This window comes from Jaculus jaculus, chromosome 14, assembly GCF_020740685.1.
Source record: "Jaculus jaculus isolate mJacJac1 chromosome 14, mJacJac1.mat.Y.cur, whole genome shotgun sequence".
In the NCBI taxonomy this organism is placed as follows: Eukaryota; Metazoa; Chordata; class Mammalia; order Rodentia; family Dipodidae; genus Jaculus; species Jaculus jaculus.
In genome coordinates, this window is record NC_059115.1 from 33,051,589 (window position 1) to 33,070,631 (window position 19,043).

The window sequence follows — 19,043 nt, forward strand, 5'->3', positions numbered from 1 at the left end:
ACACTCGCCCGGCTACAGCAGGTCCACGCGGCGGTAATGCAGGAGGTAGGCTGTGTGCTCGGCGGTTGGCTTCACCACCTGGTACTGGTTCATCACTGTGACCGTCTGGTCGACACGCAGCCTATCTGGAAGACATCCGTCGTGTAATGGCCGGCTGTTGCGCTGCTGCCGTGATGGTAGACCACAGCAAACAGCCTGTAGGTTCTGTGGCATTTAAAATTCTTATTTTTAACCCCCGGAGAGAGCAGCTCTCTGCTGATCTCCAAGTCCACGGGGTAGTCAATGTTCTTGACCAGCTTCTGACAGCCGCCTGTCTTCTCATAGACAATGCGCTTCAGGTGTGGCACAAGGATGGGAGGGAGCTTTTCCAGGGTCACTCTCTGGCTGATCTCCACCTCTTGTTTGGTTTTGGTGGTGTAACCTTGGACAGATTCTCTTGCCACCAAACTTTCCAGTGCATCCTGAACTGTACGGATCTTGTCGGACTGGATGTCCAACTGCAGTGTGAAGAATGACTGTAATGTGACTCTTTTGAGCTCTGCTGGTACACCACGGACCTGATGTGGCCACCAAAAATGCCAGTAATGGGAGTCTGGACAAATTCTGCCTGGCACGTGATGGAGGTCTTATTCCTGGGGCCCACTTGCTCCCACTCATCCTCACTTCCTTCACCTTCTTCGTCCTGCTCTTCATCATTGACTAAGTGGCTTCTGGGCCCATTGGAAATTGTAAGTTCAGGGGACAGGAGCTTCTTAAGGCTCAGCATTTCCTCATGAAATCCATTGAGAATGAAGCACAGGTACTCCTCATCATCTTCTTGTCGGCCCTTTTCAGAGAGGCTTGACTTGATAACCATCAGGAGTCTGTAAATGTACGTGGGCTCGAAGGCAGCTCCTGGGTGGATATCCCTCACAGTTTTCTCCCCAAGAACTTGTCGGGGCTTGGGAGGTACTGGCATGTTCGTAAACTCATTCATTAGCCGAACAAAGCTATCTATCATGGGTGTTGACGTGCAAGGCCTTTGCACTTTTGAGTAGAGAGGAATGAACTTCATCAGGTGGTACATTGGAGGGCAAGCCACCAATGCCTGCAGGGTGGCATTAAAGTAGCACCAGTTCCCTTTATTGATCAGCCCACGGGGTTGCAGTGGCACTGGCTTATGGACTAGGGTCACATTTCTCCAGCAACTCTGCAATCTTTATGGCTACAGGATCCTCTGAGACTGGAACCAGCCCTTCTTTGACTTCTACCCGCTGTTCAGAGGACAGGGGAGATGGGACAGGAGGGGAACACTTAGTTTCCACATATGCCATGGGCGAGGAGGAAGAGGGCTTAGAATCATGGAAGAGGCTGGCCCAAGACTTGGCAGGCTGGTTAATGGGAATGGTGCCCGGCACTGAGACTGCGCTTTCAGCAGGAGGTGAGGCACTCTCAGACTTTGAAGGGTCCAAGTCTACACTGTCCACTGTGTGCAACTCTATCCCATTGGCAGCTGTGCCCTCGCCCAAAGATTCAAGTATTTTTCTTTTCTTTTTTTTTTTTTTTTAAAGGAGAAATATTTTATTTATTTATTTGAGAGCGACAGACACAGAGAGAAAGACAGATAGAGGGGAAGAGAGAGAATGGGCACGCCAGGGCTGTTGGGCCCTGAAAGGCCTAGGCGTGAGGCCTAGTGGAACTTCCTGAGCCTAGCTAAAGTTTGGCGACCTGTCTCTGGCCAGCTATGACTCAGCAGGATGCCTAAGGGCTTCTGGCCTGCTACTTCCTCGTGGTAATTATAATTACCATTTCAATAGTTAAAGTTTACTATTGGCCCTTACCTCTTCTCCCACCCTAAAATCCCCGCCTTCATCCCCAACATGATATAGGCAACTGCTCAGAGTAATAAAGCGAGTTGTTCCTGCATTGCAAAGACTCCCGACTCAGTGTGGTTTGTCTCCGGTGGCCAGGAGAGGTTCTGAGTCGTCCGACGCTCATCATCCCCTCAACCCCTAGGGAGGAACCAGCAGGCCTGGTCCTTCCCTCGGCACTACCTGTGCGGGAAGGAGCCCCGCATCTGGCGCCCAACGTGGGGCTCTGGGACCCCGACAGACTAGTGCACCCCGTGAGAGGCAGTCGTTGAGGAGGTAATCGGTGTTTGCGGGTGAGCGTACCCTCATAAGTTATGAGGTAGTTTTCCTATTTACTGCACTAAACTTTGCTTCTATAACCTGTACTTACTTGTCGACATCTCTTCGTTCCCTTTCTCTTCACCTTCGGTTTGCCGCGGCTTTTGTATTTCTAAAGGCTTTTGTATTTCTAAAGGCTTGTGCTTCTCTCTCTCTCTGCTTGGGCCTGTGAAGGCAGGCCAGCTTTTTCTGCCATTACGGAACTTCCCCTGGATCTGTAACCTTCAGTAAATATTCCTTCCTCCATAACTGTACCTGGTCGGGAAGTTTATCTCAGCAAACCTAAAGCTGTCTAATGAGCTAAGATGAACCTGACCATGTGGATGTTAATCTTTTGGAAACTTTATTTTAAAGAAATAGACATAAACTTAATGCTTAAACTAAATGTGTCTTCTGGAGTGATAAGCCAAATTTTATGGACTATTCAGATGAAAATTTAAAAATTCTAAGTACAGACAGCATTAAACTTAGAGGCTTAGCTTATAAGCTTTGTAAGAGGAAAGAAAGACTACAGGGAACTTCGTTGGAACTGGGCTACTGGCATAAGGGCTGGCTACGTCCTGCTGCCCAGGCAAAAAGAGTTTAATCAAGGTTAAATTTGTAATAGACTGATATGCTTTACTAGAGATACTGGTTTTAAAAATTAAAGATTTGTTTTTTCTTTGTTTTGGTTTTTTGAGGTAGGATTTCACTCTAGCCCAGACTGACCTGGAATTCCCTAAGAAGCCTCAGGGTGGCCTAAAACTCATGGTAATCCTCCTACCTCTACCTCCCGAGTGCTGGGATTAAAGGCGTACACCACCACGCCCAGCTGAGATTTAAGATTTTAATCTAAAACACCTCAAGCAAGTTACAGGCACTGAGACAAATTTTAGGTTATGACGGTTCAATTTACATTGTTTTAGTCTTTCCTTACTATGCCTTATACCAGTTAAAAATGTTTACTCTGTGCCTTTATATATTAGAAATGTTTAACTTGTTTAATTTTACAAATCTCAATGTCTTATATTGGTCAAGACTGTGGGAACCTTTAAAATTAAACTAAGTACAATTTATAACATATGATAGTTATAAATCTACTGGTAGCCAGGGGCAAAATTTGGTAATTTAAATAGATGGCCCCCTCCTGGCAGCTTGTGCCTGACCATCCCCTACTGGGAAATGGCGGACAATCCACCTTCTAGGAGACTGCCACGTGGCCCCCTTGGACTGACCCAGGTGGAGACAAGGGAAAAGTCCGCCCTCTCATGGTGACTGGGCTCACCGCTAACTTACTAGGGCAAGACATCCTTGGAAATGCCGAGGCTTTCATCACTACTGATCATAAGGCCTTTTATAATGATTTGTTAAATAAAAAAAAAATGTCAACAATGGTTTAAGGAAGGGAGGGAATGTCATCCTAATCACTCCAATGAATACCCCCAATTCTAAGGGCCACTGCCCAGCCCCCCCCATTTAAAATCCAGTGGAGACTGGGGGACCCTATATGGGTTGAGCAGTGGCCTCTCCCTTCTTCTAAGTTACACCAACTCCACATACTTATTGATCAACAGTTGGAGGCTAGACATATCCGTCCCTCCACTAGTCCCTGGAACTCTCCTGTCTTTGTCATAAAAAGCCTAATGGGTCCTGGAGATTTTTACATGATTTAAGAAAGATCAATGAACGCATGATCCCCTTTGGAACCCCCCAGAGGGGACTTCCATGGATCCCAGCTATTCCCAATATATACCATATTACTATATCATTGACATTAAAGATTGCTTCTTCTCTATCCAGCCTCTGCAAACGAACTCCAGATGCGTGCGCCCCCTTGTGCATCTGGCTAACGTGGGACCTGGAGAACCAAGCCTCGAACCGGGGTCCTTAGGCTTCACAGACAAGCGCTTAACCGCTAAGCCATCTCTCCAGCCCTCAAGTATTTTTCCATTAGCAATGACAAGGTTCTCAGTAGTATCGTGCCAGCAAAGGGCTGTGCCAAAGCTGTCCTTAGCAGGCTGTCTGCAGGGAGGCAAGGTTGCTCCAAGTCGGTCCCATGGCAGCCCTCAGGCAGCCCTGCAGTCCTGGCATCGCCATCAAGTGCTCGGGGAAAGGACGGTCAGGCACAGTATCACTGATGAAGTTCATGGAGTTCTGAGGGCTGTCACAAGTCTTGAGTGTAACCGAGGGAAGCACATCCACCATGAACTCTGCGTCCTCTGCACCCATACTGTTCGCTACTGCTGAAGTGGCATGACCATTGACCAGGGCTTCTGGGGAAATGCTCTCTTCACCACCATCTTTCAGGTAACTGTAATATCCAGGAGGCCGTTTTTTCTTCTTTTTACGTTCCCTTTGTCCAAGTCCACCCGAGACACCATCATTTTCTAAGATATCTGCCTCCACATTAGAACTGCTATCCAAAGCAAGGGCAGAGCCTGGGCACTGGCTGTCGATGGAACTGCAGTTCACTTCTTTATCTAGGCCAGCAGTGGTCTCCTGGGAAGTTGTACAACCAAGAATAAATTCAGGGGCCTGAGGATTCAACGTGCTTGAAATACTGTACCTGGGGGTTCTCGGCAAAGCATCACTGGGTTCAATTACTTCATTAACACCAAACTCAATTCTCCGACAGTCTTGTCCTTGAAAGTCATCACCAAAGAGAAACTATCCACTTTGCTTCCAGGCCGCATTTACTCTAATATTTTTAAGAAGGACACATGGATTGAAAGCAGTGCGCCATTGGGCAGTCCATCTGTAGCCTGTGAGCCATACAGAGCTGTCCCACTGTATGGAGGGAGCTCTACTGACGACCGGGCAGTCACAAAGAACTGACTGAATTCTTCAGGGCTAAAATCTCCAAACATATACCGCGGGTTGTGGAGGGCCATGGCGGCCCGTTTCAATGAGGCCCGGCGCTGCTCGGGCCCCTCGCGCCGAGTCCCCCGCCGCCGCCATCTTCTCGCCGCGCACGCACGCACGCGCACACACACACACTCACACGCTCTCGCAGCGGCCGCCGCGCCTGCGCACTCTCGTTCCTATCCTTGTAGTGTCTTGAGAGACACCTGTAAAGAAGTTCAGTGCCAACTCTGATGGTGAGGCTTCGGCTTTGGCTTCGGCTTTCTTTTTGGTTTGATTAGCTAAGCTGCTGGAGGACCAAGAGAAAGTCTGTAAAAGGAAGACTAGCTTGTGGTAATAATGAATTCAGTTTGGAGTGTGGTTTGAGCAGAATGTGGGGCTGGTGCTAAACTGTTATTCATGTCTGGAGTCCAGGCACAGAATAGCAGTTAAAAACAAACAAACACTGAGGTATTGTTAAGGCTGCATGGAAGTAGACAGTAGGAGAGGCACTGAGCTGGGAATGCTGGGGCTGGTAAGAGTTCGGGGTGGGGTGAAGCAGGGGCTGTCACTGAGAAGACGGAACAGAAGTGGTGAGATAGGCTAGCCCATAATCAGCTAGTCTGGACTTAAAACTTGGCAAGAATGACCAACTGGACCAGTTCAAAGTTGCTTTCATTTCAGCTCATTACAAACGTGCAAGTTAGCAATACAGCAGGCTCAGGAAAAGAGAGGGAGGCGGGGAAACTGAGTGAGTAGATCTGCAGCTTCTTCTGTCTCTTTATGGACTTGTTACCAGAGCTCAGGGATCAGCACAGTCTCTTTGAGGTCTGATCTTCAGTTCATGTTTTTCCGTGTAGGGACCCTCAGATGCCTAAGTTCCACTGCATAGGCCACTTCTTGCCTTGGCCCAGGTACTCGTGTGTTCTCTTTTCTTCCTGTCTATCCACGGGTTCCAGGGTTGGCTATGTCACACCAACAGAGGCCAGGAGATTCAGAAGGAAAGGGAAGTCACCAGAGGGGAGAAAGTAAGGGAAGGAAGTGTTAACAGTAGCTGATGTTGGAGAAGTCTAGTGCTGAAAAGTTCCTTACATTTAGCAATTTAGCAGCTATATACAGGGTCTCAACAAGCCATTTTCTTTTCTTTCTTTCTTTTTTTTTTGGTTTTTCGAGGTAGGGTCTCACTCTAGCCCAGGCTGACCTGGAATTCACTATGGAGTCTCAGGGTGGCCTCGAACTCATGGCAATCCTCCTACCTCTGCCCCCTGAGTGCTAGGATTAAAGGCGTGTACCACCATGCCCAGCCATTTTCATTTTTATAAATTAGAATAAAAAAATTTCAAAATATTTGCTTTAGTGTCTCACTTGACTTTACATTTAGATTATAGCAAAAGTTACTGTCATTGGAAAAGTATTAACAAAGTCTGTATTTATTTATTAATTATTATTATTATTATTTTTGCTTTTTCAAGGTAGGGTCTCACTGTAGCCCAGGTTGACCTGAAATTCACTATGTAGTCTCAGGGTGGCCTCAAACTCACAGTGATCCTCCTATGTAGTCTCAGGGTGGCCTCAAACTCACAGTGATCCTCCTACCTCTGCCTGCCAAGTGCTGAGATTAAAGGCGTGTGCTGCCATGTCCACCTAAAGTCTGTATTTAGATTCACAAGTAGTTTGGGATAAAAGGATTCTGTGAGTATGTGCTCTGTAGCATCTGGCTCCTGTCCTTCCTCCCTGGTGAGTATGAATGTGACATTTGTAACCATACTTGAGTCTATGACTAGCAGAAAGCCTTGTGCCCCACTCCCTTTGGTTCAAAGGATTCCCTCTAAATGGGGAAGGAGAGGTGTGAGATGTCAGGAGCAATCAGAGCTACAGAATAGCTTTCTGCTTAGTGTGCTCTGCCTTGGCTGTCTTTTCACCTTGACCAGTGGCATAGGGGTCCACTTGCTGTCACTGTTTTCACTAGCTTTCTTTAAAAATTTGTTTTTGTTAAGTAGAAACTTTGTATGGACACATCGTATGTTGGTGCCATCATTTTCCTCCTCCCTGCCCCAATTCATGGAGGGCCATCCTTTGTGGGATTGCTGGTATTCACTATGGAGTTGTGAGTTATGAGTTGTGAGAGCAGCAGTCAGTCATTTTGTGTGTGTGGTATTCACTAGCTTTCTTTGGGCCACTGATTTCCAGACCACCCATGTCTCACTGACCATTCTCTCTGCTAGCCTCCTCTATGTGCTCACAGCCCTGGGCAGCAGCCCGTGTTGATAACTATCTTCCTTTTCTCCCAACTTCTCTCTAGAACACCAAGTTCCAGTGTTCTTTCATGTCCTAATATAGCTGAGAGATATTTTCCTTCTTGTGAGTATAGCTGAGTTCTTGAGCCCTTGTAACAGAACTCTTTTCAGTAGCAAAAGGAGCACTTGAATATGGAGATTGGAAGGAAGGTCATACTGGATTGGAGATAACTAACATCAATATCAGTCTGCTTTGACTATCCCACTGCTAGGACTCAATTGTGTCATTGGGTCATGCCTGCCCCCTGTTCATATGTTGAAATTCTAACCCCCAATGTAACTCTCTCTGGATTTAAGATTAGGAGGTAATTGGGGCTAAGTGAAGTTAAATGAGGCATTACATGTAGGACCCCGAATCCTGTAGGGCTGTGGTCTCTTATTTTTTTTGTTTTTGTTTTAGGGTCTTGGTGTAGCCCAGGTGGATCTGGAATTCACTATCTAGTCTCAGGGTGGCCTTGAACTCACAGCAATCTTCCTACCTCTGCCTCCCAAGTGCTAGGATTAAAGGCATGTGCCACCACACCTGGCTAGTTATTCTATTTTATTTATTTATGAAAGAGAGAAAATGAATATGGCCATGCCAGGACCTCTTGCCACTGCACACAAAGTCCAGACACATGTGCTTTTTATGCATCTGGCTTTACATAGGTTTGGGGGGATTGAACCTGGGCCATCAGACTTTGCAAAGCAAGCACCTTTAATCTCTGAGCCATCTCTCCAGCACCCAATTATTGGTTTTTTATAAAGTGAGATGCAAGCATTAGTAATACTCTTCTGTAAGAGACGAGGCAGCTTCATTCTTGTCTGTTAAGCCAACTCCATTCTGGACTCCACATGGAAGCAATACAAGTACCTCTATCTTTTTCACGTTATCATTATTTATTGCAGGTCCATCTGTCCTGCTCTAAAGCAGAAAGAAGAGAGGAAAGAGGGAGATCGTGAGCTCTTTAGAGGGATGGTGCCAAATATGAAATCTATAAGCAAAATAGATTGAACTGCAAAGAATGAGTCAGAGATAAAGGAAGCGTGAAAGCAGTGAATATCACATTGGGAAAATATTGCTGTAAAAATTCTGACTGAATGTTCTGGTTGGATTTGTGGTTGTCTCTTCTATGGACGCTTTCAAATCCAATCAGCACAATTGGATTCTTTAACTGCTTGCGCCTCATTGCTCTCTGCTGAGCACTCTTCCATTGCTTCCTCCTGTCTAGCCCTGCTAGTCATTTATACAATGCAAGCTGATGACCCACAGCGAGATTTTTCTTTCATCTGATGATAATGACCCTGTCACTGCAGGTTTTGGTTTTAGTGGAGCATGAAGAGAGTTAGGCTGATTGATTGTGACTGAGCTGGAGTGAGAGGGGGATTGTACTGAGGGTTCCATTAGCTTTCCTGCATGTCTCAGGGAGTGTAGAAACTGGGAGGTACTTGAATGCCCTGCCTTGTCTGGGTCAGCTTGCAAACTGGCATCCCCTGGGTCAGATGTATTTTATTTGGTTCACACTGGGCTTGAAATTAGTTGTCCACATCTAAAGATAGGGATTTTTCCTGCTTCTCTTTAAAAATGGGAAGAATCCTGGATCTGTAGCCCTTCCTGCAATGATGAGCTGTTGCTAAGTAGGCCACTCTCCTTTGGTGAAGACATGAGCTCATGAGATTGACACAGTCCCACTGTGGCATGTTTATGATAGCCATCACAGGCACTTTTATTTGTGTCCACTGGTTTATAGGAAATAAAGAAACCAGCATTCATTGAGTACCTACTATGTATGAGCCCCCTGTACCTTGTAATTTATACATATTATCTTTAATTGTTCTTGAGAACTCGGTGAAATTTATTTTTATTTATTTATTTGAGAGTGAGAGAAAGATGCAGACAGGCGGGGGTGGGGAGAGAGAGAGACAGAGAGAGAGAGAGAGAATGGGCATGCCAGGGTCTCCAGCTGCAGCAAACAAACTCCAGATAGATGCATGTGCCCCCTTAAACATCTGGCTTACGTGGGTTCTGGGGAATCAAACCTGGGTCCTTTGGCTTTGTGTTAATCACTAAGCCATCTCCCTAGCCCAAGAACTCAGTGAAATTTAAGCCACAGGATTATTCCTGCATTTTTTTTTTTGTCACTATGAGAGGACATAACTCCTGGCATAATTGTAGCCTCATGTCAGAAGCTCAAAAGTATTTGTTGAATAAATGAATCCATGAATGCATAAATAAATGAAGAAGATATTTTCATTCCATTTTTTTTGGAGACAAGAAAACTAGGATTCAAAGTAGTTAAGTAGTTTGTTTAGAATTCATACAGCTGATAGGTGGTTACAGCTAGGATTCAAGCAGAACACTGTATGACCAGAGATCCAGAGTGGAGAAGGACAAGACCATGGGTCACTTCCAGGTCAAGTACACAGAAGACACTTGATAAGCACTGTAGTCCCAGGCTAACCTTGAACTCACAGCAGTCATCCAGAGTGTTTGGATTATAGGCGTGAGTCCCGTCATCCCCCCATTTCTTAATATTTTATTTATTTATTTATTTGACAGAGAAAGAAGGGGGAGAGAGAGAGAGAGCGAGAAAGAGAAAGAGAGAGAGAGAAGAAAGAGAGACAATGAATGCTCCAGGGCAGCCAGCCACTGCAAATGAACTCCAGATGCGTGTGTCCCCTTGTGCATCTGGCTAATGTGGGTCCTGGGGAATCGAACTTGGGTCCTTTGGCTTTGCAGGCAAATGCCTGAACCACTAAGCCATCCCTCCAGCCCCACCTACCCCCATTTTTGAGAGGGGGCTCTCTCGATCTTTTAGTATCACCCCACACTGTTGTCAAATTTATCTTAATTTTCATGTTCCTACATACTGAATCTGTATTATTTTTCTTGTTGTGGCTCAGTGTAGCATTTCCCAATGTTATGTGAAACTTTAGTTCTGTGGGAAATTTATAGGTGTTAAGTAAAAAGCAGGCTTTGATATGTGAATATGCCTTATTACTGTATTTCTCTAGACTTGAATTTTGACAGAGCCTTTTTGCTGGAGTATTTATTTCATTGGCCTAGGTCCTCATGAACCTTGTATTTTGGAAACACTGGTCTAGATTAAAATCCAAACTCTCTATGATGATTAATTTTATGTCTCAGCTTGGCTGGGCTAAGTCTTTGGTTAATAATTATTTGGCATGTGTGGTGGTTTGATTCAGGTGTCCACCATAAACCTAGGTGTTCTGAATGCTAGGTTCCCAGCTGATGGATATTTGGGAATTAATGCCTCCTGGAGGGAGTGTATTGTTGGGGGCGGGCTTATGGGCTTTATGGCCAGTTTCCCCATGCCAGTGTTTGGCACACCCTCCTGTTGCTGTGGTCCACCTTAAGTTGGCCAGGGGGCTCATGCCATCGTTTGCCCCTGCCATCGTGGGAGCTTCCCCTTGAGCCTGTAAGCCAAAATAAATCTCTTTTTCCCAGAAGCTGCTCTTGGTTGGGTGATTTCTACCAGCAATGCGAACCGGACTACAACAGCATGTTTCCAAATGTTTTCCAAGGCAGGCTGACCTGGAATTCACTATGTGGTCTCAGGGTGGCCTTGAACTCGTGGCACTCCTACTATCTGTGCCTCTGGAGTGCTAAGATTAAAGGCATGTGCCACCATGCCCAGCTTCTTCATGTATTTTTGTTTTCATCAGTTACTTTCTTGAGCTGGGATAAAATATGCAACCAGAAGCAGTTTACAGAAGGAATAGGGTTTAATTCAGTTTACAGGACTTTTTTCCTTCTTTCTTTCTTTCTCTCTCTTTTTTTTTTTTTGAGGTATGGTCTCACTCTAGCCCAGGCTGACCTGGAACTCACTCCATAGTTCCAGGCTGGCCTTGAACTCACATTGATCCTCCTACTTCTGCCTCTTGAGTGCTGGGATTAAAGGTATGCCCCAGCATGCCCAGCTAGTTTTTAAGGGAAGTCCATTATGGCAGGGAAGGAATTGCAGAAGCAGAAAGCTGGTGCCATATCATATCAGCAGGGAGGAAGTAGAGAGAGATGCATGTTGGTTGTTTAGCCAACTTTCTCCCTCTTTTTTTTTTTTTTTTGGAGGTAGGGTCTCCCTGCTGTAGCCCGGCTGACCTGGAATTTAGTATGTAGTCTCAGGCTGGCCTCAAACTCATGGTGATCCTCCTACCTCTGCCTTCTAAGAGCTGGAATTAAAGGCATGTGCCACCTGCTTTCTCCTTTTTTACTGGCCAGGAACCCAGCCCACTGGATGGTGCCGCACAGTTAGGGTGGGTCCTGCCACCTCAACTAATCTAACTTAGAAAATCCTTCACAGACATAACCAGAGCTGTGTTACCTAGAGTTGTGATTTTAAATACTGTCAAGTTGACAATCAGAAATTAACCATCACAAAAGCATATCCCTCACCTGCCTGGCTGCCTTTAACTGGGTTATTTACTTTTTCTGCCTCTTTCACATCAACTCTCTTTTGTTTTTTTTTTTTTTGAGGTAGGGTTTCACTCTGCCCCAGGCTGACCTGGAATTAACTATGTAGTCTCAGGGTGGCCTCAAACACATGGTGATCCTCTCACCTCTGCCTCCCCAGTGCTGGGATTACAGGCATGCACCACCATGCCCAGCCACATCAACTCTTCTTTAGTCACATTAGTCCACTCCTAGCAATGGAATATGCATCCACACAGTCTCCACTCCAATTTATGAGAGTCTGGCTTTTGATTTTGGCCCTTTGGTGAAGATTGATTTCTTGGGGTATAACCTCCATGGTAACTTAGGAAGCTTCTGACAATGCCTTTTTGGTTCTGTTTCTTTAAAGAACTTTTGCTAAAGCACCCCTATCTTCTTTTCAAAAGTGTTTATGACTATTTATTCTACCTGTTTGAGAACCTCTCTTTTCATTCCTAGTTTGTACTTTCTGCTTTAAGTAAAGTGGTCTTTTTATTATGTCTAAACATTCCTTGAAGAATTCACCTGTAGCTTTTGCCCAAGTTGTTTCCTTGCCTTATGTATTACTCAGTCTTCCATTATTATTCAAATAAACAACAAAAAAACACACCCTGAAATAATTAACTTGTAGAAAGAAGGCTTATTTTGGCTCACAGTTTTGGAGGGTTCAGTTCATAGACATTTGACATTGCTGCTTTTAGATCATCTCATATTATGGTGGCTGCACATGGTAGAAGAAATTGCCCACTCACCAGGGAGTGAGAAGAGAAACAGGAGGGGCTGAAATCCCATTATCACCTACAAGGGCACATTCTAGTGACCTAATTTCCTATCACTAGGCCCATCTCCTAAAGTTTTTTTTTTTTTGGTATTGTTTATTTTGAGGTAGGGTCTCAACTGTAGCCCAGGCTGATTCTGTAGTCTCAGGGTAGCCTTGAACTCATGGCAATCCTCCTACCTCTGTCTACAGAGTGCTGGGATTAAAGGAATGAGCCACCACGCCTGGCTACCTAAAAGTTTTACGCCCTCCCATTGGCACCAGGGTCTGGGGCCAAGCCAGGGCCTGTGGCAGGAACATCATGGTTCAGCATGTTCTATATACAGCATCATGGAAGATGGCCCTTCCTTTTCCTATATGTTCACATTCTACTCCTCTACCTCCATCCATTCCAGGATTTTCTTAACTAAAAAAAAGTAAACTTTGGCCAGGTGTGGTGGGCACATGCTTTTAATTTCAGCACTTGGGAGGCAGAGGTAGATAGATTGCTGAGAGTTCCAGGCCCATCTGGGACTATAGAGTGAGTGCCAGTGAGACTCTACTTTGAAAAAATAAAAATAAAAATATTAAATAAAAAAAACTTTGAGCTGGGCTTGAGGCACACTCCTTTAATCCCAGCACTTGGGAGGCTGAGATGGGAGGGTTGCTGTGAGCTCAAGGCCAGCCTGAGACTACATAGTCCTTTCCAGATCACCCTGGACTAGAGAGAGACCCTACCTCAAAACACAAAAATCAATCAATCATAAGCTTTAAGAAGACTAACCCTGAAAAGTTGGTTGTATCCATTCCTGCATAGTGTACTCTGTGGGAGGTGACTGGAATGCTTATCTGCTATGAGCTCCAGGGAGGAGGACCTGGTTTGGAGTTTCTATCAAAGATGAGTAGGTAAAACAGCGAATCTACATTACCAATTGATGGTCCAAGCTCCAAATTCAGTCCATACATGTGTCTTATAGGGTGCTTTCTATTATAAATTAGCTAATACTTAAAAATTAGGCTGAGGGGGGTGGCTGGAGAGATGGCTTAGCCATTAAGTGCTTGCCTGTAAAGCTTAAGGACCCCTGTTTGAGGCTCGATTCCCCAGGACCCACGTTAGCCAGATGCACAAGGGGGCGCACGCATCTGGAGTTCGTTTGCAGTGGCTGGAAGCCCTAGCGTGCCCATTCTCTCTCTCTCTCTCTCACTCTTATGCTGGGGGCTGGGGAGATGGTTTAGTAGTTAAGGCACTTGACTACAAAGCCCAAGGACTCAGGTTTGATTCCCCAGTACCCACATAAGCCAGATGCACAAGGTGGCACAAGTGTCTGGAGTTTGTTTGCAGTGACTAGAAGCCCTGGCACACCTATTCTCTCTCTCAAATAAGTAAATAAATAAATATTTTAAGAAATAGGCTGGGCATGGTAGTGCATGTCTTTAATTCCAGCTGAGGTAGAAGGATCACAGTGTTTTTGAGCCAGCTTGGGACTACAGAGTGAGTTTCAGGTCAGCCTGGTCTAGAGTAAGACCCTGCCAAAAAGAAAAGAAAAGAAAACAAAACAAAAGTAAAAAGTTTAAGGCTGGAGAGATGACTCAGTGGTTAAAGTACTTGTCTGCAAAGCCTAATGACCCTGGTTCAATTCCCTACTACCCATTTAAAGCCAGAAGCATGAAGTGGCACATGCATCTGGAGTTCATTTGCAGTGGCTAGGACCTCTGGAACACCCATTCTCTCTCTCTCTCTCTCTCTCTCTATCTATCTATATGTCTCTCTCTTCTTGCAAATAAATTAATTAAATATTTTTAGGCTGAAGAAACAGCTTAGCAGTTAAGGCACTTACCTGCAAAACCAAAGGATCCAGGTCCCATTCCTTAATCCCCATGTAAATCCAGATGCACAAGGTGGCCATGCATCTGGAGTTCATTTGCAGTGGCTAGAGGGCCTGGTGTGCCCAGTCTCTCTCTCTTTCAAATAATATATATGTATATACATTATTTAATACATATATTAAATTATATACATATTATATACAAAATATATTAAATTTTAAATTAAATTGTAACATTAAATATAATATAATATATATTTATATTTTCCTTTGGTTTTTCTAGGTAGTGTCTTATTGTAGCCCAGGGTGACCTGGAATTCATTATGTAGTCTCAAGAGAAATTTATAGCTTTCAGTGCCTATTTTAAGTTTGTTTGCAGTGACTAGAGGCCCTGGCACACCTATTCTCTCTCTCAAATAAGTAAATAAATATTTTAAGAAATAGGCTGGGCATGGTAGTGCATGTCTTTAGTTCCAGGTAACAACTTAATGCTTCACCTTAAGACCTTGGAAAAAGAATAAGACAAACCAAAAGTCAGTAGATGGGAAGAAATAATAAAGATTAGGGGAGAAATTACTGAAATAGAAACCAAAATAAAAATATAAAGAATGAAATGAAGAGTTGGTTCTTTGAAAGGATAAATGAAATTGGTAAACCCTTAGCAAATCTGACCAAAAGAAAGACAGAAGAGACACAAATCAATAAAATTAGAGATAAAAGGCAACATCACAACAGATACCAATGAAATTTAGAAAACCATGAAGACATACTTTAAGAACATATGCTCCACTAAGTTTGAAATTCTGAAAGAAATGGATGATTTTCTTGATTTATATCACATACCACAGTTAAATCAAGATGAGATAAACCATTTCAACAGACCTATAGCAAGCATGGAAATCAAAAAAGTTATAGAAAAAAACTCCCAACTAAAACAAGGCCCAGATGGATTCACATGTAAATTTTACCAGACCTTCACAGAAGAACTAACACCAATGCTTCTCAAACTTTTCCATAAAATAGAAAAGAAAGGAATATTACCAAACTCCTATGAAGCCAGCATCACACTGATACCAAAACCAGACAAAGACAGAACAAAAAAAGACAATTACAGACCAATCTTCCTAATGAACATAGATATAAAAATTCTCAACAAAATACTAATAAACAGGATACAAGAATATATCAGAAAGATCATTCACCCTGACCAAGTAGACTTTATCCCATAGATACAGGGATGGTTCAACATATGCAAATCAATAAATATAATATACCATATAAATGAATGGGAGGCTGAAACTCACATGATCATCTCAATAGATGCAGAAAAGGCATTTGACAAAATCCAACATCACTTCACAGTGAAAGTCCTACAGAAACTGGGGATAGAAGGAACATATCTTAACATAATAAAGGCTACTTATGACAAACCTACAGCCAACATAATACTAAATGGGGAAAAACTTGAAGCTTTCCTACTAAAATCAGAAATAAGACAAGGGTGTCCACAGTCCCCACCTTTATTTAATATAGTACTGGAAATCTTAGTCATAGCAATAAGGCAAGAGACACACATAGAAGGGATACAGATTGGAAAGGAATAGATTGAGTTATCATTATTTGCAGATGACATGATTCTGTACATAAAGACTTTACAAGCAAACTGTTAGAGCTGATAAACACTTTTAGCAATGTATCAGGATACAAAATAAGCACACAGAAATCAGTAGCCTTCCTATATACTAATTACAAACATATTGCAGATGAAATCAGGGAGTAACTCCCATTCAAAATTGCCAAAAATAAAATAAAATGTAATAAAATAAAATAAAATAGTACCTTGGAAGTACTAAAGGAAGTGAAGGATCTCTACAATGAAAACCTTAAAAACACTCAGGACAAAAATTGCAGAAGACACTAGGAAATGGAAAGACACCCCTTGTTCTTGGACTAGAAGAATCAATATTGTGAAAATGTCAATCTTGCCAAAAGTAATCTGCACATTTAATGCAATCCCCATCAAAATTCCAGTGGCATTCTTCCCAGAAATAGAAAAACAATCCTAAAATTCATTTGGAAGCACAAAAAAACAAATAGCAAAACAAGTTTGGCCAAAAAAATAAGGCAGGCAGTATTTCCATACATAATTTTAAGCTATATTAAAGGCCCATGGTAACAACAATGCATGATATTGGCACAAAAACAGACATGTAGATCAATGGAACAGAATAGAGACCCAGATGTAAGTCTGGGCATCTACAGACATCTGATTTTTGACAAAAATGACAAAAAAAATATTCACTGGAGAAAAGATAGCCTCTTCAGCAAATGGTGCTGGTAAAACTGGATATCTATATGCAGAAGGATGAAAATAGATCTTTCTCTCTCTATTCATGCACAAGAATTAAGTCCAAATGGATCAAAGACCTTAATATGAGAAACTCTGAAACTGATAGAGGAAAAGGTAGGGGGAACCCTTTAACATATTGGTATAGGCAATGACTTTCTGAATATAACCCCAGTTCTCAGGACATAAAATCACTAATCAACCACTGATGAAACCTCATGAAATTACAAAGCTTTTGCACAGCAAAGGACACTGTAAATAGAGCAAAAAGGCAACCTATATAATGGGAGAAAATCTTTTTCAGCTATGTATCTGACAGAGGATTAATATCTAGGATATACAAAGAACTCAAAAATAATAGAAATCAAACAATCCAATTAAAAATGGGCTATGGAACTAGGGAGTTCTCAAAAGAAGAAATGCAGATGGCATATAAACATTTAAAAACATGTCCTACATCCTTAGCCATCAGGGAAATGCAAATTAAAACTACTTTGAGATTCCATCTCACTCCTGTCAGGATGACTAACATCAACAAAACAAATGACAATAAATGCTGGTGAGGATGTGGAAAAAGAGGAACCCTTTTACACTGCTTGTGGGAATGCAATCTGGTCCAGCCATTGTGGAAATCAGTGTGGAGGTTCCTGAGACAGCTAAAAATAGATTTGCTATATGACCAGCTATAGCACTCCTAGGCAAATATCCTAAGGACTCATCTCACTCACTACCTTAGAGATACTTGTATATCCAGGTTTATTGCCACTCTATTCACAATAGGTAGGAAATGCAACCAGCCTAGATGTCCCTCAACTGATGGAATGAATAATAAAGATGTGGTACATATACACAATGGAGTTCTATTCAGCAGTAAAGAAAAATTAAATTATGCAAGGAAATGGATGGATCTGGAAAGGATTATACTAACTGAAGTAAACCAGGCCCAGAAAGCCTAACAGTGCATGTTCTCTCTCATATGTGGATACTAGCTACAAACATTTAGAATTATATGTAGGTTGGAGTAAAAATCGGTAGCAGAAATCAGTAACCTATAAAGGGGCTATAAGGGAGGGAGGAGAGGGGAAGAAGGACTTCAGGGGATGGTACTGTATTTATGTAAGTAGATGAACAGATTACTGGCGAGGAGGGGTGTGCACAATGGCCTAATTGAGTTCAGGGGAAGAGATTGAGTAAAGGAAGAGTGGGGGAGGGTTAATCAAAATCTAAGAGGTTATGAATAAACCATATGGATACCTATTTTTTTGGATAATGGTGCACCCAGAGGCCATATATTCTTACTAGAAAAATTTCAGTGCCACGGATGCGATACCTTTCATTGAATTGTTGGCTAGGGATGTCCCTGATGCCCCAAAATATTACAGGCCATTGCCAAGGCTCTAGATTTTCCACCAGAAATACATGGTAAGACCCTATTGCTGAAGACTCCACATGCCTGGGCTGCAATCAAATTGGAACTGAGCTGAAAACCTCCTTCCTGTAGACCAGCTGACAGCTGGAAAAAGCTACACTGCATGCAGCCCTATGGGAGAGAGAAGTTCCTTCTATCAGAGGGGGTGAACAACAGTGGACATTGTGGGCCTTAAATTTGGCCAGCCAGGCCAAATGAGCCAACTGGTGCAATCGTGGTGTGTCTCATATGGGGGAAATGAACCACTCTCTAACTGGACTGGAGGCCCACTCCACAGGTGGGTATACATGCCTGGTACTGAAAACCCAGTCAAAAGCCTATGATGGGGGAGGTCATGAGCCCTAGGCATGTAATGCCTGCTGTTGTCTGGCTAAATACATATATTATGCCCACCAAACTTCCCTGTAAGCACTTTTCCTAATGTTCATACCCACATATTAATGCTATTCTTACTTTTGGTTGGAGAAGCTTCTCTTTTCAGATGTCGGTGACCACTGAGATGATCCCAAAAGGCACCACAGTGCTGAGAAGAAGTGACAGAGGAGTGTTCAGCACTGAAACATCTCTATCACACCTTCTAAGGCTCAGGGTCCATTGCAAAATAGGGGGAGAGACAGTGAGAAAGAAGTAGGTAGAGAGAACAAATTGGAGTGCTATGGCCTCCTGCCACCTGAAATGAACTCCAGACACCTGTGCCATTTTGTGCATCTGGCTTTAACTGGATATGGGGGAATTGAACCCAGGCCATCAGGTTTTACAAGTAAATGCCTTTAACCACGGAGCCATCTATCCAGCCCCCTATTTTGTTATTTTAAACAATGAGTTTATTGTGCTTGCTCACAACAGCACCAGTATGGGGGTGCTTACCGGAGTGTGGGTGACCTCCAAATAGCTTCTTCTCCAAAAAAATCTCACTTCGGTATAACGTGGGTTTCCAAAAGATGCACAGGTAGGGTCCTCACTTTAGATA

General features: G+C 43.4%; 1 pseudogene; it reads right to left on the reverse strand.

Annotated features, from left to right (window-relative positions):
• Positions 1 to 12: 12 nt before the first annotated feature.
• LOC101606238 lies at positions 13 to 5,038 on the reverse strand (annotated as a pseudogene).
• Between the last annotated feature and the right edge of the window lie 14,005 nt (positions 5,039 to 19,043).